This window comes from Mustela lutreola, chromosome 4, assembly GCF_030435805.1.
Source record: "Mustela lutreola isolate mMusLut2 chromosome 4, mMusLut2.pri, whole genome shotgun sequence".
NCBI lineage: Eukaryota > Metazoa > Chordata > Mammalia > Carnivora > Mustelidae > Mustela > Mustela lutreola.
Genome location: NC_081293.1, coordinates 178,600,366 through 178,626,852, shown reverse-complemented (window position 1 = coordinate 178,626,852; position 26,487 = coordinate 178,600,366). Strand labels below are relative to the sequence as shown.

Below are 26,487 nucleotides of genomic sequence, written 5' to 3'. Positions count from 1 at the left end.
GACTCAATTCCAGGATCCTGGGATCATGCATGATCTGAGCCGAAGGCAGAGGATTAACTGACTGAGCCACCCAGGCGTCCCTGTTTTTAATTTCATAAGAGAAATACTTACAGAAACATCGGGCTAGCTTCTCAAAAGATGGACCCAGAGATAGTAGAAGGAATTAAACAAACAATGGAATAATCATAAAATAAATAGACTGTTCAGGACAAAGAGGCATGTGAGACATGGAGATGAATGACGTTTGTAATTTCATCCCAGTGAGCACCACCACCATGTTCTTTTCAAATATTAAGAAGTTAATGTCTTGCCATCCACACATCCCATTCTAGGATGGAGGCAAGGAATGGAAGGCCTAAGAAAAAGGGAAGCTGAAGGAAGAAGCCCCTAAGTCCATCTGCAAGGAAGTGAGTATTGGGCAATGCTACACTTCCGTTGCAGACAGCACTCAGTCTAGAGTAAGGAAGACATATGAAGTGATCTAGAAAGTCCACGCTCTCCAGGATTAAAACAGAAAAATCGAAGAGGCATCTTACAGCTTCCGAGCACAGTAGCTACTTTTAGCTCTCTAAATCAAAGGCACCAGGCATAGAACCCACTTGCAAAAGAGCTCTGAAGCTCGCTGGGATTTAACTTAAAATACATGCAGGGGAGAAGAAGGGAGGATTTCAAGTGGGAGAAGAGAAGAAAAGGCATAGAGAAAAAAATGACAAACGTAACCCAGGCTATTCAAGTTGTCTTCGCTCAGCGAGGCACAATTTAATGAACAGATGGGCTCGGGCACTGGCTTCACTAGATCTGAGAAACTCCCAATCTCAACGTTTCAAAATAAGAAGTATTTGCTGAAAAATTAGGAGATAGAAGGTTGGAGAGTTCTGCCAACAGAGAGGCCTATGGTAGACAATACCATGGAGTTTTCTGTAAAGAAATGATGCCTAGAAAGGAAGGCACTCCTGTATACATTTGCTTAGTTAATACTTCGCCCTTGCCTCTCCACGTTAATTAGTGCTTTAAATTGTGAAATATAAATACTGAAGCACATTCAAACACACACATACACATTAAAAAATAAGCAAACAACTGAGTAACCACCACCCAAGTGAAGGACTAGGAATGCTGCTCGAACCTAGGCTCCCCTCTGTGCCCACTACTTATAGCCCCTTCCCCTGTCACCATTATGAAAATCCTTCCCTTGCTTTCCTGTACAGTTTTACCATTTATGTCTACATCTCTACACAGTATGGTTTCATTTTTTCCTATTTCTGAACTCTCTATAAATTAAGTCTACTGTGTGTGCCCATATGTAACTTGCTTTGTTTGCCTTTGTTTTGTTTTTCTTGGTGAAACTCATCTGTGTTGATGCAAAACACTTGTTTATTCACCTTCATGGCTATATATTTCATTGTATGAACAATTTTTATCCATCCTACCAGCTTTTACAGAAACTGTCGGACAAATACACATGTCCCAATTTTAAAACAATAGTGCTCTGATTAACATCACAGTATTCTCAATACTTTAATCATATAGACCTTAGTCTAAATGACTCTTCTCTGGCTACATCAGGACAACACATAAAAAAGACAGTCTTTCTCACCTAGTTACAAGTCATGCTCTTCATTTATACCCTTTCTGATCAAGTGCTACCAGCAATTAAACTCTACAGCTTCCAACCAAACAGCCTTTCTAACTGCCTCTCCTGAGAACCCATGCCCTGGGCATCAACCCTAGCAACTGACGTTCTAAAAAGACAAGCTTTCAAGGTGAAGCCAGGAACTGGATGCTTGGTGTTCCTGACATGAGAAGCACCAAAGAATGTAAAAGGAAAGAGCTGGGATCGGATTCATTTATAGTCCAGCCTCCGCAAGCAGCAGAAGCAAAAGCAGCATACTGCAGAATACCTGCGCTTGAAATCATTCACGCACAAGTTCTGAATGGGGCTGACCAGAGCCAAGCTACATACAGGATATAAACCAGAGCATTTGTCCCCAGTGCCTGTTCCTCAGTTGTAGACAACCTTTCACAAAAAGTAAAAAGCACTCCCAGGAGAAGCAGTACTTCTCAGCGAGCCCAGCTGGGAAAGCTAAGGTCCATCTACAAGAAAACCCACCTTAGCTGACCAAGGTAAACCCTGATGAATAAGCACTGACCTAGGCTAGAGGGGGGAAAGGTGCTTATTTCTCAAGTCTGACCCCAAAACAAAACAAAACAAAATAAAAACAAACAAACAAACAAACAAAAAAACACTGAAAAGTTCAAGAACAGAGTGACCATTGAGAAGAATCCCTTTGTCCCTAAATATCAGAAAGGTGCCTGCTACCTCTAATGCCTCTACCTAGTAAACCAGATCCCTGGGGGGTAATGGGTCTGTAACTATTACCCTGGCCCCATAAAGTGTTTTGGCAAACAACTTGTGCATAGGAATTTTGCAAAACTTCCTCTGTACCTCCTCGCCTCTCCCTGAATGCTATTTGGAAGACTCAGAACATCTCTGCATTATTGCACCAAATATGCCATTCAGACAACAGTCAATGCTTGGATTAGTATTGGAGAGAGAGGACTTCTTTTACAGGTTACTTGACACCTTTTATACTACTGAGTGTACAAATTCGGGTAGCAGGCACCAATTCAATCTCCTAACCATAAGAACAGATGCTCATTGTGGCAGGCACCGCCATTCCTATTCCCCCAGGAGGAGAGCACTGACACATGTAGATCTTTCCTATCAAACATGCTCCCCTCATTCAGCCATAGCCTTAGCAGAGAAACAGGAAAAGACTACGTCTGCAGACCGTTAAGAAAGAAGAGACCTATCTACAAGAGAAGAACTAGTTTCCTTCCTACTATTTACAGGAACTGAAATCGCATAAAGGAGGTGTAGTGTGTGTTGAACTACCTCCATTTCAGCTTCTAAGGATTGTTAAACTCCTTCCACTTGCCTTATTTGCCAACAGGCTCTACTCAAGTTCTTCCTCAATTTAAAAAAAAAAATTTTTTTTTTCTTTTAAGAACTAACGCGAGGTGAGGGGGCACCAGAGGGGGAGATAGGAGAAGGGAGGGAGGGGCAGAGTGAGAAAGTGAGAATCTCAAGCAGGATCCACACCCAGCATGGAGCCCAGTGCAGGACTCAATCCCATAATCCTGAGATCATGACCTGAGCTGAAATGAAGAATTAGACACTTAACTGACTAAGCCACCCAGGCATCCCCCTCAATAAAAATATTTTAATGGTCTTCTCTTATGCAAGGTTCTTCAGCAAATAAAGCTAAGGAGAAATAGCTTCTGGAGGAAAAAAAATATTTAAAGGGTCTTTAAAAATAGGGGCGCCTGGGTGGCTCAGTGGGTTAAGCCGCTGCCTTCGGCTCGGGTCATGATCTCAGGGTCCTGGGATCGAGTCCCGCATCGGGCTCTCTGCTCAGCAGGGGGCCTGCTTCCCTCTCTCTCTCTCTCTACCTGCCTCTCCATCTGCTTGTGATTTCTCTCTGTCAAATAAATAAATAAAATCTTAAAAAAAACAAAAAAAAAAAGGGTCTTTAAAAATGTAAAAGACCAAACGTTTATGTCAAATTTAACTTGAATCTCCTATAGCACCAAATCATTTTTCCTCTCTGAAAGACCTGACACCTAAGCAGATAACATTTATAATTTTATTCACTGACTGATTCATTTATTCATTTATTAAATATATGCAAATCTGAGTACCTACTGTGTGCCAGGTGTTGTTCTAGGAAAGTGACATACTCAGTGAAATAAAACAGACAAAAGTATCCACTCTCAGAGAGCTGACATTCTAGTAGGAGGAGACAAACAATAAACATAAGTAAATAAAATACAGTGTTTATCAGAATTTTAATTTCAGAAGAATCATGTTAAGACTGAGAGGAAACTGTCACAGATAATTGTTCTGCCAAAGCTGTACTGATTCATGTTGCAAACTTTCATGGATGCAGTAATTATCCTTAATTGCTAATTTATAGGGCATAAAAAGCAAGTCATATGGTAACTGCTTTATCCAATTATATTAATAAAATGACATACTCTAGAAAAACGATCTTAGCCCTATCTGATAAAGCAGGAGGTTTGTGAAAACAGCTGTCACAATGAATCAGTTTGATTGAGGTTATGGATTAGACATTTCTCAGCTCTGCCAATAAAGGTTGCAAAGGGACTGGTGTGATTCAGAGGACCTGGCTTCAGGGCACAAGTTAGATGGTGACAAAGGCTGAGCTATGCAGGAAAATAGGGACTCAAACTGTTCAAGCCCACTTACAGGTTTACAGGGAGATTTACCTACAGTGAAACACCTTATAGGGAGCCACTAAAATGTTGCCCAGCAACAGAATACCACATTAAAACTTCACTAGATGCTGATAGATGAGTCGGTGTACGTAACTCTTAAACCCCCCAGACCATAGACATTAAGGCGGAAAAAACCTTAGCTATGCTATATACTTAAGGAAAAGAAAGTGATGGTACAGGAATCCATTTAAGTTTGGGGCACCTGGGTGGTGCAGGTGGTTGAGTGTCCAACTTTTGGTTTCAGCTCAGGTTGTGATCTCAGGATAGTGAAATCAAGCCCCGCATCAACTCCACACTCAGCACAGAGCCTGCTCGGGCTCCTCTCTCCCTTGACCTCTCCCCCTTACACATGCTCTTTCTCTCTCTCAAATAAATAAATAAATCTTTTTCAAAAAGGAAAATCCATTTAAGTATGACAATAAAGCCAGCATTTTTTTTTTTCACAGTACCAAGAGTAAAAGTCATCTTGGCCTAAGAATGGAATCTTATTAGCTGAGAACATCTTATTAAGCTCTTCAAGGAGAACTAGATTAACAGATATATCTGCCTATTAAGATTCAAGAGGAATATCTTAGCAACACCTGCCAATATGGAGACCTAATATAAATAAGGGGAGCCACTTGATGAACATTAATGTTACCAATAAGGCCCAAAATAAACCCACATGTTTATGGCCAAATGATTTTCAAAAAGGGTACTAAGATAACGCAGTTGGGAAAGAATCTTTTCAGTGAAAATGTGCTGAGAAAACAGTACCTGCAGGCAAAAGAATAAAGCTGGACCTCTACCTCACATCACATACAAAACTTAGCTCAGAAAGTAGCCAACTTAAATGTAAGAGTTAAAACTACAAAACCCTTAGGAAAAAAAATACAGGTATAAATCTTCATGACTTTGGAGTAGGCAATGGTTTCTAGACAAGATGCCATCTTACAAAGCACAAGCAAACAAAAATAAAAAGATAAACTGGCTGTCAAAATTAAAAGGTAGGGACTCAATGAATACTATAAAGAAAGTGAAAAGACAGTATTTACAAAACATATCTGATGAGGATCCAGTGTCTAGAATAAGGAACTAATAGAACTCGATAAAAAAAATTTAAAAAAAAAGACACAATTAAAAAAGGGAAATAGATGTGCATATACTTTGCTAAAGAAATATACACATGATCAATAAGTACATGAAAAATACTCAACATCATTAGTCACAGGGGAAATGCAAATCAAAGCCACAATGACTTGGGCGGTGTCTGGGTGGTGTTTAGTCAGTTAAGGGTCTGCCTTTGGCTCAGGTCATGATCTCAGGGTCCTGGGACAGAGCCTTGCATCAGGCTCCCTGCTCAGCGAGGGTCTGCTTCTCCTACTCCCTCTGTGCTCTCTCTTTCTCTCTCAAGTAAATAAGTAAAATCCTTTAAAAAAAAAAAAAAAAAGTAAAATCCTTACCAAAAAAAATGCCACAATGGTTCCTTCAGCCTCTAGGATAGCTTTAATCAAGAATACCAACAATAATAAGTGTTTGCAAGGATGTGGAGAAATTAGAACCCCCCTACATTGTTGGTAATCCAGTCATTCTGGAAAACAGTGTGACAATTCCTCAAAAGTTAAACAAAGCATTATCATATGACCTAACAATTCCACTCCTAGGTTTATACCCAAGAGAATATGACCACACAAAAACTTGCACACAAACGTTTATTCCAACACTGTTCATAAGAGCCAAAATGAGTGGAAACAACCTAAACGTCCTTCAAATGTGAGTAAATAAAATGTGGTATATCCATAAAATGGAATAATTGGAAATAAGAAATGAAGTACTGCTTAATACTACATGAACGAACCTAGAAAACATTACAGTAAATTGAAAGAAGCCAGACAGAAAAAGCTACACATTTTATAATTCTGTTTATATGAATGTCCAAGACAGGCAAATCCATAGACAGAAAGAGCATTAGTGGCTCCAAGGGCTGGAGGCAGGGGAGCTAATGGGTATAGGGTTTATCTTTTCACGTTCGAGAATTCGACAGTGTTGAACATTATGTAAACACAGTAAAAGCCACTGAATTGTATACTTTAGAAGGGTGAATTTTATGGTGTGTGAATTTATTTCAGTAAAATAAAAATTTAAACATCCAACATGGAAATACAAAACCTTGGTGGCATAAGATGTACGCTTTGCTATAGAGCATTCCCGTATCTAGCAGGAAGATTAGACGCTTAGCTGATCAACACTAACAAAAAAACAAAATTGTGATAAAAAGGCAGCTGACTCAGAATCAAAAGTTAGGGATGGTGACTCACCAAAAAAAGTAGAGAGCTACTGTAAACTTTCAAGTCCACTAGAAATAACAAGGTAGAAGTCACAGGAAGGAAGGAGAATTTCAGCGAAATCTGCAAAGCTCTAAAATGATGAAAACAATATAAACGCTTCCTGAGAAAGAAAACATCAAGGAGAATGAACTCCTTTCCCTCTGGGGCACAGAGAGAAGAACCAGGAAAGTCACTGGGCAGAAAGAGCCATGGTGCCATCTGGAAACTGGGGACAGTTATACCCCAAGCTACAGGGGCAGGGGCTGCATGTCAGAGTGACAGAGCAGCAGGCCAGGGCCCCTTCCCTGGACAGGCATTTTCTCTACCTAAAAACACCAACAGGGGATGGGGAAGGAGCTGTTGTGGATAGGGTAGGAAAGCTTTTATTAGATACAATTTCATGAAGCAAAAAACTATTAAAAAAAAAAAAACAACAGAATTAAAGAGTAACTGAAGAGAAACTAAATTGGGGAAAATTTCAGAAGTATATCAGGAAAAAGCTTCTTGGCAGCCAGAGCTGTTGCCTCCACAAGAAGAATCATCACTTGAAAATTAAAAAGTCATTGAGACAAAGAGCAAGCAATCCCGGAAGAACATAAGCTGTGTGGTCTGGGAGGTCTTTCCCAGAATCTCGCCAACACAGCCAGCTTTTTCTTTCTTTTTCTGGCAAGAGCAGAAGGCAAACCTAAATTAGAAGCCCAGCATTCAAACACGATGAACTGGAAGCCTGTGGCCTCAGGGCAAGTTATTCATTTCACCGGCTCTGGGCGCACCAGCACATTCAGCGGAGCCCAGCAGAAGCACCGGCTCCTTGCTCCTCGGGCCAGCTCTACAGCAAACTGGTCAGTTAGAAAATCGGGCAGTTTACACCTCACAGGGACTATAACAATCATCTACAGAGAGAGGGCAGCTAAAGAGAACACGTAATCTGTGCCCTTTTATTTTAGAGATGAAAAACCTGCACGTAAAACAAGTGAAATGACTTTTGCTGACAAAAAATACTAACGGCTGAGCACAGACTGAACACGAGGTTCCCCAGGCCTGATGTTCCACTATGCCAACACATGTAGAAACAAGTATCTGGGGAGCAGAGACCTATTAAGCGGTATCTGAAGTTACCTGCAGATTAAATCTGAGGTTACCTACTGATTAAATCTCTTTCCGAATTACAATCTCCATTTTTTATGTGTCAGCAGAGCAGGTGTCAAAGACTAAATCACTAAGCAAGGAAAGCTTCCATGGGCTGGCTGCCTGAAATCAAACCAACACTTCTTAAATACCACCATATGCAAGGCAAGCAGAGACCTAAGAGTCCAATGTTACAAAAGAACACCCAAAAAGGAAACACAAAGGAAGAACGATAAAAACAGGACTGGCAAATGACAGCCCGCTGGCCAAATCCATCCTACCGCCTGCTTTTGTACTATCTATGAGCTAAAAATGGCTTTCACATTTTCAAATAGCTGGGGGGAAAAAAATCAAAAGGGTATTATGTAACATATGAAAAGAGTATGAAATTCAAATTTCAGTGTCCATAAATAAAGTTTTATTGGAATATGGCCAAGATCATTTGTTTGTCTATGGCTGCTTTCACACTGGAAGCAGAGTTGAGTAGCTTCAACAGAGACCGTATGGCCTGCAAAGCCTAAAATATTTACTACCTGGCCCGTTACAGAGTCAGTTTGCCAACCTCTGATGTATTATGACAAGGAAGTGAGATGAAAACTAGTCTTATGGTAGTCTAAATAGCAAGTGCACAGCAAAAATAAATTCTGGACTACCGCTCCAACTTATACAAACTGCTCCTTTTTGTAATCAGAGAAGGGACAGTGGTATGTGGCAGTAAGAATTTAGTTTCAGAATCAAATCAATGTGAGTGGTAACCTTTGAAAGTTAACTGGCTCTATCTGCCTCAGTTTCCTCATTCATAAATATTCATAAAATACAGGAGACTACCCATGAGGGTTGTAATGAAATCTGAACAAGAATAGCTGGCCAGGGGCACCTGGGTGGCTCAGAGGGTTAAGCCTCTGCCTTCAGCTCAGGTCATGGTCCCAGGGTCCTGGGATCAAGTCCCACATCAGGCTCTATGCTCAACGGGAGCCTGCTTCTTTCTCTCCCTCTGCCTGCCATTTCTTCTGTTTGTGCTCTCTCTCTCTGTCAAATAAATAAATAAAATCTTTTTTTTTTTTTTAATAAATAAAATCTTAAAAAAAAAAAAAATAGCTGGCCAAAAGACCCAGTAACAGCCAATATTGCTTAAGAAATGGCTCAGGGGCACCTGGATGGCTCAGGGAGTTAAGCGTCAGACTCCTGATTTTGGCTTAGGTCATGATCTCCGGGCTGTGAGATCAAGCTCCACACTGGACTCTGTACTCAGCAGGGAGTCTACTTGGAACTCTCCCTCCCTCTTCCTCTGCCCCCTCCCCGCACCCAAAATAAATAAATCTTTAAAAAAGAAAAATGGTTCAAAGTGTAGTCTCAAGTAAAGACTGAAAGAATATGTACAATAGAAAAAAGTGCACATTTCCTCCAGGAGTATAAAACATCAAAATCATGGAAAATTCACCAAAAACTGAATTCAATCAGAAAAGATTAAATAATCCATAATCTACTTTCCCTATTTATCAGCTAAGATACTCCTGTCTAGGAGAGTAGATTTAAGTGCTTATGTCAGTATCTTGGTCCTCAGAGGTTATGGTAAAGAAGTACTGTAACTTACATCTGCACTGAACTTTATCCCTGATAAAGTGTGGTGACACTCATAGCCTCAGACGACCATGAACTCTGAAATCAGTCTTGAGTCTAAAAGCAAATTCATGTGAAAAAGCATTCCAAGCACTGGGTATTCCCTCACATATAAATGAGAACAACACTACTATCACCATTCTCTCTGGGTTGTTGGGATGACTAAGTAAGATGCCTCACAGTACCTGACACCTAGCAGGTACTCAGTAAAAGCCAAGGACACATTGGTCTCTCTCCCCTCCCCCACCCTCACTCTCCACCCCTCTTCATCCTCAACAAATTGGAGCAGGCACATTTATCCTCACCTTGCAACAGAGGAAACTGTAGCAGTTATGTGGTACAGCTGACCTAGAACCCAGGTTTTCCTAGCACACTCCCAGGAAACACCAAATGCTAAATTTTTGAGAACTGTGAGTCAAAAAATTGGCACCTAAAGGTGATGGCAGGCAAAGTAGGTGAAAAGAGTCAAAGGTACAAGCTTCTAATTAAAAAATACATAAGTCATGAAGATGTCAAGTACAGCATGGCAACTACAGATAATACTGTATTGTATATTTGAAAGTTGCTAAATCTTTTTTTTTAAAGATTTTACTTATTTACTCAAGAGCAAGCGAGAGAGAGAGAGAGAGAAAGAGCGAGAGAGAGAGAACACCAGCAGGGTGAAGGGCAGAGGAGGAGGCAGACTCCCCACTGAGCAGGGAGCCAGCCTGCGGGATCCCATCCAGGACTCCAGGATCATGACCCGAGCAGAAGGCAAACATCTAACGACCGAGCCACCCAGGCGCCCCTGCTAAATCTTAAAAGATCACAAGAAAAAAAGTTCTGGAATTATGTATGGTGACTGAGAGTAAGCAGACTTATTATGGTGATCATTTTACACTATCCAATATCACACTGTTATGCTGTACACCTGAAACTAATATATGTTGTGTATCAATTCTACTTTAATAAAAAGAAAAAAAAATAACTGGTAGCTTACATAAAACGCCAAGGTTGTAGCTTACTCCTGCACAAATAAAGCCTCACCATGAAGGAAGTAACTCAATCTCTGGGAAGCCCATACCAGGGGTGTCCCCAGTATGACAGTCCACTGCAGAACCAAGTCCTCGTTACTCGATGCTGAGCTCCACTGTGGTCAAGGACCCAAAGATTGAGACAATTACTCAGAAATAAGAGAAGAACTCAGGAAGAACTATATGGCAGGCAAATGTGAGCGTCATTTCACAGAAATCCATTCCAGTTGTCAAAAGAAAACTTCAAAGTGAGCGACAGTCACGTGTAAAAATTACCAAAAGAAGAAGAAGAAAAAATTAATTGACTTTAGAACATAAAAGATTATCCCTAAAGGACTCTGACCCCTCTACTGAATGGTTATGGTCAAGTACTTGGACTATAATAAAGGGAAAGAAAAATTACTGCAGTGAGCAGGGCTTTTGTTGGAGAATTCACTGTTTAAATTTAAAGTGGCCCCCAGGTGTCATCCTGAAGTGATCTTAAGCACAAAGAAAGATGCTGTGACGTTCCTTACAGAGTAAAGGTTAAATAAATTTCATTCGGGCATGAGTTATAGTGCTTTTGGTCATTAGTTCAATGTTAATGAATCAACAATATATATTAAAATAAGATGTCTTTAAACAGAAGCACATACAGAACAATCTATCTATTAGGTACCTATCACTCGATGAATATATAAGGACCAGAGGCTGGCAGGAACCTAACCCTGTATCTCTTACGGGAGAGATGGTTCCGTATTCTCTCATTCACAACTTTACAGAACAGAACTACCATGAATAAGAACTATAATACATTCAGAGAAAACAATATGGCAGCTGAGGACTCTGGATGAAGGGAACGTAGAAGTGATGTGTACTATCCTTGCCATGTTTAAGTAAGTTTGAAATTTTTCAGGTAAAGTTTTAAAAAAAATTTTAGGTGCTAAACATACCAGGCTGCCTTAGAGTCTTATGACAAAATAATCACTAAAACTGGATCTCACTGGTAGTTCTGAAGATGGTGGTTGGTTTGCTCCTCACCTCCCTCCCTCCCCTGCTCTATGCACACAACACTAAGAAAATGAATGTCAAGTTGTTACTGTGTTGCAAGGACATCTTTTGATGTGATCCATTCACCCCTGCACTTTCTTCCTCCAAATAAAATACAGTGCTTTCAAATCACAGAATTCAAATGTCCTCTGAGTGCACAGTTCAAAAAGGCAAACACACCCAAAAAGGGTCTCAGGTTTTAGGGAGAGTCCCTCTTTCTTCCTAGGTTAGTCAGCTGCTGGGGATTTTTAAATTTACATGTGTGATCTAATTAGGTTTTATATTCAGCAAACCAGAAACTCCTTAATGTCTCAAAAGTTCTAAAAAACAACTGATGGGAGTTCAGTTATAGTAATGGAGAACATTTTGTGTGTGTGTGTATGTGTGTGTGTGTGTGTGTGTGTGTGTCAGAGAGAGCGAGAGCTCACAAGCAGAGGGAGCAGCAGGCAGGGACAGAAGCCGGCTCCCCGCTGAGCAAGGAGCCTGAGGTGGGACTTGATCCTTAGGACCCTGGGATCATGACCTGAGCCAAAGGTGGACAGTTAACCTGTTGAGCCACAGACGTCCCAGTTGAGAATATTCTATAAGAGACAAGAGCACCAAACACATTTTTAGTTTCAGTGAAACCTTATAAGCGTGGCTATGGTAATCTCTTTACCCCTCAGAGTGATCCTTTTTTATTATCAAAGAGGAACAGGATTATCAAAAACAATGCCTGAGTCCCCCACGCTTATCTAGAGGGGTGTTTGGGAGATGCCAAAAGAAATTCTGTTAATATGCAAGGCACTGGATTTTCTTGGTTCTTAACAAAATCCTAAAATTTCCTCCTCCTGTCCCCCATACATCTGGCCTTCTCTACAATGCAAGTTGTCCAGATCAAAAGGGAGGACAGTAGAGTAGGATTTTCTGCAAACATGCGGAGGGGACAGAAGAAGGGTCTCTGCGGCTAGTCACCTCCCGCTAGAAAGCACCGCCCAGTTCTATCACTGTAGCCATTGCGGCTACAGACTGGAGGGAAAAACGACCCAGTTCAGTCCCATCATCTTTCAACTGAAACAAAAGAATTTTAAAAAGGCATAAGTGAGAAGGATGCACAGAAAGCCTCTGAAAAAGATTACAGACCAGCAATCACTTGAGAACTTGTTAGAAATGCAGACACTCCAATTCTACCCAGGACCTCCAGGAGCAGAATCTGCATTTCAATAAGACCCTTGAGTGATGGGTATGCACAATAAAGTTATTGATTGCCAGTTTCTATCCCCACCCTAACTGCCTAGCTCAGAAACATGTTCTCCAGCAAATTCAGCTTAGGTGTTTTCCTCAAAGAGGCCAACCCAATTCTCAGACTGGTTGGGATAGCCTTGCTTTATGTACTCTCTGACTACTCTGTATTTCTTCTCACAGAATACATCACAACACTAAACAGAAGAGCTGTTTACTGCTGGTTTTTCCCAAGAAGCTACAAGATCTGTGAAGACAAGGACAAGGTCTACCCTACTCATCCTCATGGCCCCAGAGCACAGAACAAGACCAGACACAAAGGAAGCATTATTTTTTTAATAAATGAGTGGCCCTACTGTGTATAAAGCACAGTGCCAGGCTCGGGAGAGAGGGCCCAAGAACAATCAAGACATGGTCCTTGTCCTTAAACAACTCCTAGCTTACCGGATTTCTGATGAAGCTAACAAGAGCCACAATCTCAAGAGCGTGTGCCACACTCACAGCTGTTTTCCTATTTCTCTGCCAAATGACAAGCAGCCCGAAGGCCTGTCACCCACCCCCTCGGCACAACCCACAGACAAGCATGTCCTCACCTTAGTCCTCCTCCCTTCATCCAGGATTCTCCACTTCCAGAGCTCATTACCTTGCCTGGCCTTCTCTCCGCCCTCCCTAATGCAGCCCCAACTATCTTCAGCTTTGTTCCATTCACCCCTAGGAAGTTTGTGTTATTTCTGGGAACATTTTCTTCAGCCCCCTTTCCTCAGCAGTCCTCTTATTAGAAGATGTCGAATTTCCCTTGTTACCTCCTTCAAAAACTCTTAGCTAACTCATTTCTAACCACTCAATTGATTATTTCCTGTGAGCTGTCAAGTCTACTCTATTCAACAGGAACCACTCGAATCTATACCCCAGACCACAATGGAGAATCTCCCAATTAAGTGTTCAATATTCAACTGTCTTCCCACTACCCTCAGTCACTTCCTATATCCCCCAAAGGGACAATAAGCAAATACGATAATTTCTTCTACGATTATATTCTCCATGATTCTTACATTTATTCTTACTTAATAGGCAAGAATGTCTCGGTAGGCTTATACCCCAAAGCCTGTATCCAAATACCAAGGTAACAAAAATATATTTGAATGCCTTAAGTGGAAGCAACGAAACTAATGCTACTTCCTTTTTATCTTCAGAGAAATGTAAGTGGATAGGCAGAGAGCACACTGTGACAGAGAGGGAAGTGCTCAGAGAGGGCACAAGCAAGCCTGGGCTACCGCTGAGCCAGCGCACAGCAGTCTCTGACAGCCCCGGAACTCACCGTCCCCCAACCAGACCCCAGGTGGCATCCAATGTGGCCACAAGAAACACCAAACTGTAGACTCCAGGGTTCACGTAGCGGCCCCTTCTAAGCGCTGTACTGCACAAAGCCTTACAGATGTGCTCCTGTGCCAGCTGTGAGCACAGTGAGCGAAGACAAGGGTGGTGCCTTCTGAGTGTTTTCCACATGATTACCAAATAATGACGGACTGGAGCCCTTGTCCAAAGATTTGGTTAGGGACTCCCAGAAATTTTAAAGCCATGAAAGCACATTAAAAAGTTACTGATGTGCACCTTTTCTTAGCGCTTGAAAATATACACTCCTATAGTATTTGGCCTCAGCCTGTCTTATGGGTTCAATAACGGAGGCGGTTTTTCTGCTCACACACATTTCATCCACGTGCCCACGTTGTTCCTGCACTACTTTGTGTGGTCACGTGAGAGGGCTGAAGATCACACGCCTCTCAAACTTCCACGTCCGCACCGCAGGTGGAAGACGCGGCCCCCCAAACACGAAGGCTTCTTCTTTCTTCTCTTTTTTTTTTTAAGATTTTATTTATTTATTTGACAGACAGAGATCACAAGTAGGCAGAGAGGCAGGCAGAGAGAGAGGAAGGGAAGCACGCTCCCTGCTGAGCGGAGAGCCTGATGCGGGGCTCGATCTCAGGACCCTGAGATCATGACCTGAGCTGAAGGCAGAGGCCTTAACCCTCTGAGCCACCCAGGCGCCCCCTTCTTTCTTCTCTTAAGGAAACCCAAGAAAAAGTTGTTCCTGATGACAAAAGAGGCCACCCCTCCACCCTGGAGGAACTGATGTGGGCGAAGCAGGGCTCGCTACAGCAGGGTGGAGAAGTCAGGGCCGGCACCCCGGGAGCTGGCACTCTGGGAGCTGCCCACTTCAGGCGCTACTTGGTTGTTGCGTCAGTCCAATCCTCATCCCCGACTCTGACTCTGTCCTCCTCAGCATCCTCAATGCTCAGAGGAAGGAGGGAAGTGGCCCCTTGATTCCTGATCCAGGGAGGCAACGGCCAGAGGGCAGCTATTACCCTCCTAGCCTCCATGGCTGTAGCTGCCATCTCTGACTTCTCACAGCACCGCTGGCACAGTGGCCCAGGGTACAAAATGTCACATTGCAGCCCAGTAATTAGGAGAGGAAGGAGAGCTGACACCAGATACAGCTAAATAAAGCACACCAGAGACCCTGAAATACCTGAGAGAAATGAAAATTATTGCCTTTAGTAGTAATTTCTCAGGTTTGCTGCCTTAAAGTCCTACGCATTCTTTTTCTTAGGACAAGCTTAAAACCAAAGGGATGCTACCTTACGGAGCACAATACTCGGTACTACTCAGTGAATCAACTCTAAAGAATATCTAACATATTTATTATGGTTTATATGCAGGACTGACTGTAGAACTTAAGAATGTAATTGAATTTCTAGGCTACCCATGAAAAGCATTATTTTTTTCCCTTTTTATCTTCCAGATTTGTTTGGAAACTTTTCCTATTTGAAACGTTAATGCTCAATTTTAGATGTCAAAATAAAGTACAAATCACAAATCTACCATAAACATTTCAGAGTCCTTTATTGCTAAATTAATGTACCATCCCAGGATCCTTCTTACCATTAAAATCCCAGGAAAACTATCGTGGGGGAGTAAAAACTGAAGTCTCCACTCATCTAACACAGCTTGAGAACACAAGACAAGTGGTCATTCCTCTCCCACTACCTGCTGGTGCCCCAGTCTCTCCAGTCTCCACTGTGATGCACACAGACTTGCAAACCTCCTCAAGAAACTGAACAGAAGGCTAACTGGCCTATCTGGAATCCCCCGTGTCATCTTAACTGCAGGTACTGCCCAGAAAACACTGCTCCTCCATTTTATTAAAAACATCCAGGCATGCCTGGGTGGCTCCATTAAGCCTCTGCCTTCAGCCCCAGTCGTGATCCCGGGGTCCTGGGACTGAGCCCTGTACGGGGCGGGGGAGGTCCCTGCTCAGTGGGGAGTCTGTTTCTCCTCCCTCTGTTCTTCCACATATAAATATCACTATCTGCATATAAATAAAATCATCCATAACATTCTACATATCCTATGCTAACCAAGAAGTCCAGCTCTGATTCTCCTCTCCTTTTTGGAGGTGGGGGGCAGAGGGAGTACACTCTCTAATGAATTACAAAATAAACACTTTTCTTTAAAATAAAGCACAAAAATTTCAAATCCAAGTTTATGGGCAGCTCAGATTCATGGAGCATCTTTACTCTGCATTGTGCCAACAACCACTTTCAAATACCAATTTTCTAAGTTCCTCAGATAATCTAAACCCCAAACTGCTGCTTCTCCCTACACTGGCTTTCAGCTTCTCCTGTTGATAATCAAAGAAACACATTTTCTTTGACACAAGAGTGAAAAGAGGTACTTTCATTAAGAGCACTGATAACAGGAACACTTAAGAATTAAATGGAAACCAAGCTTTTCCAGCTATCAGCCCTCTGCTGTCTTGCTATGTAACGGAAAGTTAGTCCTCCAGAGCTGGAATCGCGATGACTAACAGTGAGGCAGGGCGACACTGGGGCAGGGCAGGCCTACCCAGGAGCTGGGCCTGTGCCCCACAGAGAGCCTGCAGGAGGTCTCAAGAGATTCTAAAGATCTCACAAGAGAGTTTAACAAGATAACTCGGCTTTTAAGTAATAGAGGCAGCCTCCTGGCCTCTGGGCTGTGAAAGGGCTCACCTGCCAAGAGTAATAACACAAGCAATTACTGCACACAGAATAATACACTCAGCAGGATTCCAGGACCCGGGCACTCCAGAGTCTCCCTTCCGCACAGAAAGAAAGGGAGGTAGGGAAAGAATGCATCACTTTTCATGAGGACCTGAGAGCGTCCTGTTAGGTAAGCAGATAAATTACACTTGGCATAACGCAGTTTTGAGTTGCTAACAAAAATAAAAATGCCCCTGGTATTAAAGGCTATAAAACAATGAATTTTCCCTCTCCTGGAACAGAATTCATCAAGTTTAAAAGTTCACTAACCTCGCATCCCAAAGACCGGAAACAAAACCTGAGAAGCCTGGCCTCTTGTTCCTTTCTCTACTACAAACTTCCAGTAACAGTCACTTTAGGCAAGCTGCCTTAACCCTGCACAGTGCAACCAGATTGCTCACAGCTGCGTCCAAGACTATCTGAGTATTCCCACCTGTACTTACACATTTCTCCTGACTTTAAATCACCCATTTTCTTCCTCTGCCTCTGTCAAGACCTGTCACTTTCACCACCTCCCCGGAAAAGGTTGTTAAAACAAACGGATCTGAAAATATCACATCTGATTTTCCAACCCATCCATTCTCCAAGAAAACCATCAGTATTTAAATTCCCAAGTTCCCCTTTCCATCACAAAACAAAGCTACCTGCCTCTATTTAATAGCAACATTTTAATGAGACTGACAACTAAAATTTCATCAGCCCAAAGCTTTACCCACAACCAAGTACACGGCCTGGGGTCTCATGCCTAGGCTGCCTTCTCTCCATTAAAGGCTTTCTTAGCCATGTGATTCTCCTGTCAGGCCATCCCAGTTGCTACATGTACAGAAACATCTACCTTCTGTTTATAGTGGTCTCTGTGAGCTTTGTCACCCCACACTCTCCCAGATTTAACTGTTTTTACAAAGTACAGTAAACAATCATTTTACCCCTGCAATCAGGACAGCTTGAAGTGAAAAGGGTTGTTATTGATAATGATGTCAAGACAATGGGTGTGAACAGCAACAGCCCAAGGCAGACTGGGCTGTAAACTGCCCTGTTCTTAAAAAGGTACCAAGGCCAGGTAAGCAGCTGTTACTTGCCAAGAACTAATTTATGTCCTTCCCTGGGAGACTGAGGTTTTAGGAAACCAGCCCAGAGAATAAAACAAACAAATAAATTAATAAATAAATTTGGATTACTTAGTCTCCCTGAAGGATAAGGAAATAGAAAATATTTAGGGGCACCTAGGTCAATTAACATCTTACTCTTGGTTTCCACTCAGGTAATGATCTCAGAGCTGTAAGATCAAGTCCCGAATCCACTCCAGATTCAGCATGGAGTCGGCTTGAGATTCCTTCCCTCTCCCTCTGACACCCCCCTACTCACATGTACACTCTCTAAAATAAATAAATAAAATCTTTAAAAAGATGTTTTAGGGGCACCTGGGTAGCTCAGTTGGTTAAATGACTACCTTCAGCTCTGGTCATGATCCCGGGTCCTGGGACTGAGCCCCACATCAGGCTCCCTGCTCAGTAAAGAGTCTGCTTCCACCTCTCCCTCACGTTCGCTCTCGCTCAAATAAATAAAATCTTTAAAAAAATGGTTTACATTGTAGTGAAAAGACTGTTCTAAATACATCACCATATCAACTTTAAGTTTTGATGTGGATTTGGGTAGGGGTGGAGTTGAGACAGCAGTGATAAGGGTACTGGAGGAGGGCAATGGAAAGCAGGCTGGTCCTAAAGTGCCAGAGGATAGAGGGCTGCTGGAAGAATGGAGGCAGGGAACCAAAGGAAGTCAGAACTTTTCTCACTTGAGTTTCTGCCTAACTAGCCACTCCTGTGCCACTGAACAACTAGTATTCACACATACATACAACTGAAGTCTCTCATGCATTACCTAAATTTGTTTAATCTTTCCTAATATTAGGAAATACCTCTGAAGTTCAGAAGAATTACACATATGCCAGGTGCACACCTTTCTGCTGTGCCAAGGGTTCCCAGACTTTTAAATTTCTTTCTTTCTTTTTTTTTTTTTAAGATTTTATTTATTTGACAGACAGAGATCACAAGGAGGCAGAGAGGCGGTGGGGGGTGGGGAGCAGGCTCCCTGCTGAGCAGACAGCCCGATGTGGGGATCGATCCCAGGACCCTGGGGTCATGACCTGAGCCACCCAGGCACCCCAGACTTTTAAATTTCATAGACAAGTAAGATTCCCCCTGTCCCCCCCCCCCATGAGGGGCTAACCTGTTATCTAGTTTTTATTTTTGCCAAGGATATTAAAACTGTCATCACATTATTTATAAAATATAGGCGATTTCAGCAAAGGAAAATGTATTAAGAATATTATCTCAAAACTAAAACCAGTCCTTTAAATCAAACAAGTTAAACATCACAAGACCTGCCAGGTGCCTTTCTTTATCCCGCTCATTTTGCTCAGCCAGTTCCATTTTCATCCCCATCTGACTTGAGGATTGATACAGAAACTGCTGGACTAAGACCAGCTAATGGTTGCTGAACGCTACATGCGCTGGACACTGCACCAAACATTTTCCATGCATTCTCATTTAATCAGCCACAGCCCCATGAACAGCGTGCTGTTATTACACCCATTTACAGGCAAAGCTGGAACGTAACGGGGTAAAATTACCTGCCCATAGTTATATGGTGAGTAGTCAGTGAAGCTAATGACCTGAACCACAAACACTCCAGAAATCAGTTCAGTTGTGCCCCAAGACACAAGTTACGTCTGTTTCCCCAATGTGAGAGCTTGTTTAAACAAAAACAAAAACTGCTTTAAGGGGTAAATGAACCCTGTATATATCAGCATTTAATATTTATACATAAGAACTGTCCCCTTTCCAATTCTCTTCCAATGATTCCTATTAAATGAAGAAAGTTCCAGTTTGGTGGCAGGAAGACTTTAGCACACACACTTTGGCACACTCATCACTTGTTAAACTTTCTTCAGAGCCCTCCAGAAGACATGAGACCTAGCTAGAATTTAGTAATATTTTGTTTTCATTGTTTTTGTTTGTTTTAAATTTGACGCAGAGAGAGCACAAGTAGGCAGAGCAGCAGGCAGAGAGAAGGAGAAGCAGGCTCTCCACTAAGCAGGGACTCCAACACGGACCTTGATCCCAGTACCCTGGGATCGTGACCTGAGCCGAAGGCAGCTGCTTAACCGACTGAGCCACCCAGAAGCCCCTTCACTGTGCATTATTTAAGGTACTTTCTAGTTACGGCAAGTAACAAGGCTTTTCCATTTCCAACAGTGAAATTAAGTTTTTTTTTTTTTAAGATTTTATTTATTTTAGAGAGAGAGAAAGAAACAAAAGCAGAATCCCCACTGAGCATGAAGCCCAAAGGGGGTCTCAATCTCAGGAACCAGAGATTGTGACCTGAACTATAAGGTAGACACTTAACAGTGAACCACCCAGGCACTCCAAATTAAGTTTGCTTTAAAAATAGTATTTCAGGGGTGCCTGGGTAGCTCAGTTGGTTAAGGGTCTGCCTTCAGCTCTGGTCATGATCCCAGGGTCCTGGGATGGAGCCCTGCATTGGGCTCCCTGCTCAGCCGGGAGCCCACTTCTCCCTCTCCCTCTGCCCCTCCCCTTGCTTGTGCACGTGTGTACTCTCTCTTGTAAATAAATTCTTTTAAAAAAATATATTTCAACTTTTAAAATAGCTGATTGCCCAAAAGATTTTCAAACTAAATAGAAGTAGAGGCAGTATTCTAGTACTAAAACCATGGTAGGGGTATGCACACATTCAGAGCCCAGGAAACATAAGGAAAGCCATTACACCAAGGCTGGGATCAACAAATGACTGAAAGGCTACCAACACTGACCACTCTGGTCCAGTCTCTCCAAACAATTCTAAAAATAGCAGGGTTTCCCCACACAGGATGTGGTCATGCTTACCACCTCCCATCCCCACCTTCTTATCCAAGAAGAAAAGCTATGTGCTAGTCAACAGAAAAAAGTCAAACCTCTCACATGACCTTGCTCCTTCTGTCATCTGTAGCTGGAAAGCTGCACACTTCCTTAGTCATGGAACTCTCTAGAACCCACAGAAGGCAGCTGAAGCTAAAGAATCTACTCTCCTTTAAATACCAGGACCTTTAAACACCTTAGGGTCTTCAAACAATTAAAAAGAAGTTATTTAGTGATCCCCATGTGGTTAGGCCCTGCTCTCCAATGAAGAGATATAGAGATACAGAACACTACCAACTGTGCAATGATTAATGAGTAATGAGATGTGAAGCTGTATTTGCCCCAATTTTACTTACAATGTTATCTGTAAGAAATAAACAGGTGAGGTATAAGGAAAATCACTCTGCAACCACCAAAAACATTAAGTGATATTAAAAGATACTAGCATTGCATCCTACAGAAATGCCAACACAAGAATACAAAGATGTAAAAAAGAACACTCAGTCAGCAGTGTTTAGAATCATGAAAAACCAAAAACAGGTATCAACAAATAAATGGGTAAATAAATACACCCAAATGATGGAATACTCTTCAACCATTAAAGAATGAGGTAGGATCTATAATTATGACACAGACAGCCATGACAATTTTTTTAAAAAGTTGCAGGACACATATATTATGACCCCATTTCTATTTCTTAAAGAAAAGAGGGAGAATGTATATTTCTTCATGAAAAGTTTGGAAACACATTTCCTTAGGGGAATGAGAATGAACGTTAGAAAACTGAGTGATAAGGCCAGAGGGAGAGAGACTTTTGTAATTAATTTTATATACTTCTATACTATTTGAAATCCTATGAGCAGGTATTAAACCCAAAACTTAAATATTGGTCATTATTAAATTATTAAAGCTAGTAGGCATTCACCTGAACTTTTTGAAGGAATTTAGGGATGAACTAGATAACTGTTGATCAAAATGAGGATAAGACAACAAGGATAAGTGACCCTTAATCAAAAGGACTTTGAAGACTTAAAAATTATGAGAAAATTTTATTTCCATATTAGACAAACTAGTGGAATAAAAAGTAAAGATGAAGACCATCAAAGAGGTCATTCAGGGTTTTACTGATATTGTTAAGAATGGGGCTTAGAAAACAGGATAGAAACAAACCAGAAGGCCCAAGTGTGTGGCTCCCAAGGACAACAAAAGCAGAAACTGAGCAGCACAGAATTTTCATGTTTGTAGATGACACTAAAGACTTCCATGGTAATAATGTGCCAAGTTATTGGCGCCAAATTATAGGAAGATCTTGGGAATCGATGCAAATAGAAGGAAAAGTGGCAGATGAATGTTAAAATGAGCATATGGCCTGAAATCAGGCATGTAAAACAACTTCTCAGCTATCAGTTGTGACCGAAGAACAGGATCTCAGATCACTGTAAATGGACCCCTGAAGATGTGAGCCCAACACTGAGCTACAGATTAAAAGCAATGCAAAGTGTCTGGGGGGCCATCAAAACGAACACTAAAAAGAAAGAGACTAGTATCCTCCCCTCATAAAATTCTTCTTGTCATTTGTATCCTGCCCCTTCAACTACATAGAGAAAAGGAGTTAAACAAGACCAGTGGGTCTCAAATGCCAATCCCTGAATTGATCCAAAATTGACTCAAAATCACGTAGGAGAGGCTTTTTTAAAAAATACAGATTCCCAGGCCATACCCACAGAGATTCTAATGCAATGCCTCTGAAAGGTTTCCAGGTGGTCCTGAAGTAAGGATCTGGTCAGGAAATCACCGGGCTGCTTCTCTCTAAATCTACTCACAGAAAGGAATTAAGAAAGCTTAACAATTAAAAAATCAATTCAAAAGAAAAGAAACCATGTGAGGAACTACCAAAAATAGATTATGATGATTCCTACACTTGCCCGTTAAATGAAGTAGAAAAGATCTGCAAAAGACAATTAGGATGACCTAAAGGAAGAAGCTTTAGCCTTGAACTGTGAAAAGCAGAGCTCAGAACCCTATCAAGTGCCCCCAGATTCCTCCACATAAGAGCAGGACCAGGGTAAACACTATCTCCATCAGCTATGGGTTTCCAGAATGCCCTCCTCACCCCCATCCTTCTGAAGCCCCAGGAGACGGTCAGGCTGTTTTGAAGCAGAGGTGAGATGGTAAATAAAAGCCACTGCTCGCATGTTCCTCTGGGTCCCAAACAAGTACTCCCACAAGTCTATCCTGATATCACTACTGAGGTCAGGAACCCCCTGGCTCATTTCTATCCACCACCTCTAACTCACTCCGCTACCCAGTCACATAGTCTAATTCAAATTCTAACCCCCTCATCTTCTACAGTACAAAAACCACATTTCACATTTCATCTACTGTCTCAGGAAAAAAAAACAAAAAACAAAAAACAAAAACAAGCAACCGGAACAGAAAACATGTTTCATTGCGGGATAAGGAGCAATTCAAAGTGAAACCTGCCATACGGTAGATTTCTCAGTTTTGATTCATCTTGCAATATAAGGTTTCTTAAACAATCACAGCCTTTGGGAACTGCTAGAAGTTTAGAGACTGAGTTTACCACTTCATGTAAGAAAGAAAGAGTCTGAGAAGTGAAATCTCTTACCCCACATCACCCATGTGGAGAATAGCACCTCCTGGGCTAGAACTGTTTCCCCTGAATCCTAGGCCAATCTCTCTTCTCTGCCAAGCTGCTTCCCAAAGATAATATTAATAAATTAGGTTTATTAACTTTAGGCACAGATTCTCCCATCTTTTCACTTCCTCCTCTTACACAAGAGGGTGGTGTTACAAGATCATCCCAAGAAGACTACTCCATATAGAAGCTAAAGCATGTCAAAATGTGTTAAGGAATAAGAGGGGAGATGGTGCCTTAAATCACCCATCATAAGCAAATAAAAAGAAAATGTGCCAAGCCCAGTTTATATCATAGACTGAACATCTGAAAAATGATATCCAGAGGCATCACTTAAATTTTCATTAGATTTTACCTAAGAAGTTGTTTTACTTCCTAATTTTCAAAAAATGTCAACTGAAACCACTGTTTTTCCCTAAACATTAGAGCTAAGTGTGAAAAACTTAGTTTATCATATTGAGTCTCACTGAAAGTTAAGTGAAATCCCACAACACTCCATCTGCATCAAATGTTCACAACCTGTGATTCTGCATCAATTTCTACTGTAAAAACAAAATACATATGTCAGTCTCCCAAGAGAGGAATTAGCAACAGAAACTGGGTATCTCTCCATTTCCCAACAAGAAATAGGAGGAAAAACCACATAAGCCCCTGAAGAGTTGAATCTCTTTACTTCATGCCTTGTCCCGGAAAAGGCAATGAATTTCCTACAATACTTAGCTATGCTATTCCTTGAAGAAACAAAATAAAATAAATCCAAAGACCAGATTCCAAAGGAGATCTACTGCACCCTCTCCTAGAACCACACCTGTCAGCTGGACAGCTAGTCCACACCAGTGAATACACAATAGGCCTTAGAACCTTCAACTCATTTCCCAAATATCACTCTCCAAGTGAAGTGAGGCACAGACCCCATCAAATCATTTGCTCACTTATTATACCAGTACTGATCACTACCCAGCCTCAGGAGACTCCCCTCATGGCAATAAGCCACATTATGCATGAGCTAGTTCCCTCCTGACCATTAGTTTGAGCTAGGAAGCATGCTACTTTGCTTTTCACCATGACTGTCACTAAAGCTTGCTATGTTAAAAGTGTTGCCAGAGGCCAGAGCAGCAGAACATTCCATGTAGTAATAAAATGCTAACAGAACTATAAACAACAACAAATTCTACATGCTATTTGTCTCTCGCTGAGCCTGCTCCTGGCATTAATCTTTTCAGCTAAGTACCCTCCACTGAAAGGTGGTGACCTTAGGAATACACAGAACTGGCTGACAGGAAGTCGAAAAACCTTAGTCTTGGCCCTGTAAGGAACATGAATATGACCAAGAGCAAGTTTTTTTTTTTTTTTAATCAGTTTCTCACTGTTTACACTGAGTTAATGTCAGCTATCGATCTCACCAGCGTACCAGGCAGGAGAGCAACCACCTCTACTGCCTTTCTGCCATCTATCATCCCAAAACACATAACAGCAGCTCAGGTTCAAGCCGTACCATTTATGTTCTGCATAAATTGAAGGAATTAAAGAGCTACTATAAAAACACTGAAGATAAACATTAGTGGGGACCCTACAGCTTTTGCACTTGCTGTTCCCTCTACCAAGAACACACTTCCCTTACAGCTGGTTCTCCGCTGTCCGTCAGATCTCAGCACAAATGCGAAGAGAAGCCTTTCCTGAACACCTTCTCTATGGGAGCCATCCCTACCCTTGCTCCCAGTCACTCTGTCTCGTTCCCCAGAAATCACTCTCTTATAATATCGTGCTTACTTCTTGTTTACCTTTTTATTGTCTGTCTCCTCTATAAATCAGAGGAGCAGGAATCTGACCTACTTTTTACCACTGTTTCTCCAATACCCACACAAAGCTTGACACAGCAGATGACCAATAAAATTTATTTAAGAAAGAAAGGAAGTACGACTGCTCATCATTCTGTATCATTAGCACATGGCAGCAGCCACTGTTAGCATAACTAGAGCCACCTGGATGCTTTCTTTTCATACAGGAAAAAAATGACAGAAAACATTTAAGATACAGTAGAAACTTAGTGCTCCTTTACTTACAATCTTGACTGAAAGCTACTATACTCACCTGCTGAGAAGTGGGCAATTTTAAGACTCCAGGGAAAAGCCTTCCATCCTATTCTACCTAGTTCTTTGCAAATGGCTCTACTAAAATACTATTATTCAGCCACCTTGTCCCTGAGTAGTAGAGTAAGAGTACTTACGTAGGTTAGGAAAGATGTTTTTTTTTTTCTTTCAGTCTGCATGAGCTCAGTGCACGTAGGAAGGAGCAGATCAATGGACTACTGCTCTTTGTCCCCACTACACTCTGGAAAGACACATACTTCTTAGTTCAGAAAGCTAAGAAACAGCTAGCTATAATAATGTAAATTACAGGTATCATTTCCTACAAGCTGCATACTGGAAAAATTTCCACTAAGCTACTCACCAGGAAGTCTACATTCCACTTTAGAACAACCTGGCAGCACAATTCCTGGTGAAGGAGGAAACTGTGGCCATCTCCTCCTTTTGATGCCCCTCTGCCTTAGCCACCCAGCGAGAATCATGGTTCTTAGCCTAAAACCAAAGACTGGCAGAGCGATTCCTTTCTTCTTTAGGCAAGTAAATGGAGCAGGGGGAAAATGAACAGAGATCTGGCACTGTCCTCCCTTTGGCCTTTCACACCATAAGCAGGGTAAGATATGCTGCTTCCATCAGCTGCTTCTGATAAGCACAAAAGATTCAAGAACTGTGGCAGACTCATTCTGCTGTCCTAAAAGCAACCCATGTGACTCCTGCTTGAGAAGACACGCAAACAATCTGAGTTAGAATGGAAACGTTAGAGTGAAAAGACAGAGAAAAGGGCTCAAGCCCCAAAGCAGAAAGTGAATCTGGTGTGTAAGACGGGAGAAAACAGCCATCTCTAAGTAGGGGCTAAGTGGAACGACCAAATTCTACACCAAGTACCCCAAGACTTCTCGCAGTCACATCTATTTAACTTGTGCTGATAATAATCTATTGCAGCTAAAGAAAGTCTAGCAAATTATTCAAAAAAAAAAAAAAAAAATCCAGAGTTAGAATCTTTCAGGGTTTTGAGAAAATAGTATCTCATTTGACGGGGACATTCACTTTTCCAGGTTATATTTTCTCTGCCCACACACTTGCCAGTCTCATCCCAACTCAGGAAATATAAATCCACCTTCAGTTTTTCCATCATCCT

General features: G+C 41.7%; 1 protein-coding gene across 1 annotated transcript in view; it reads right to left on the bottom strand.

The window, feature by feature from the left end:
- The window catches only part of SND1 (staphylococcal nuclease and tudor domain containing 1), a 414,504-nt gene that overhangs the window by 384,308 nt on the left and 3,709 nt on the right, over positions 1–26,487 (bottom strand). The window lies entirely within an intron of this gene.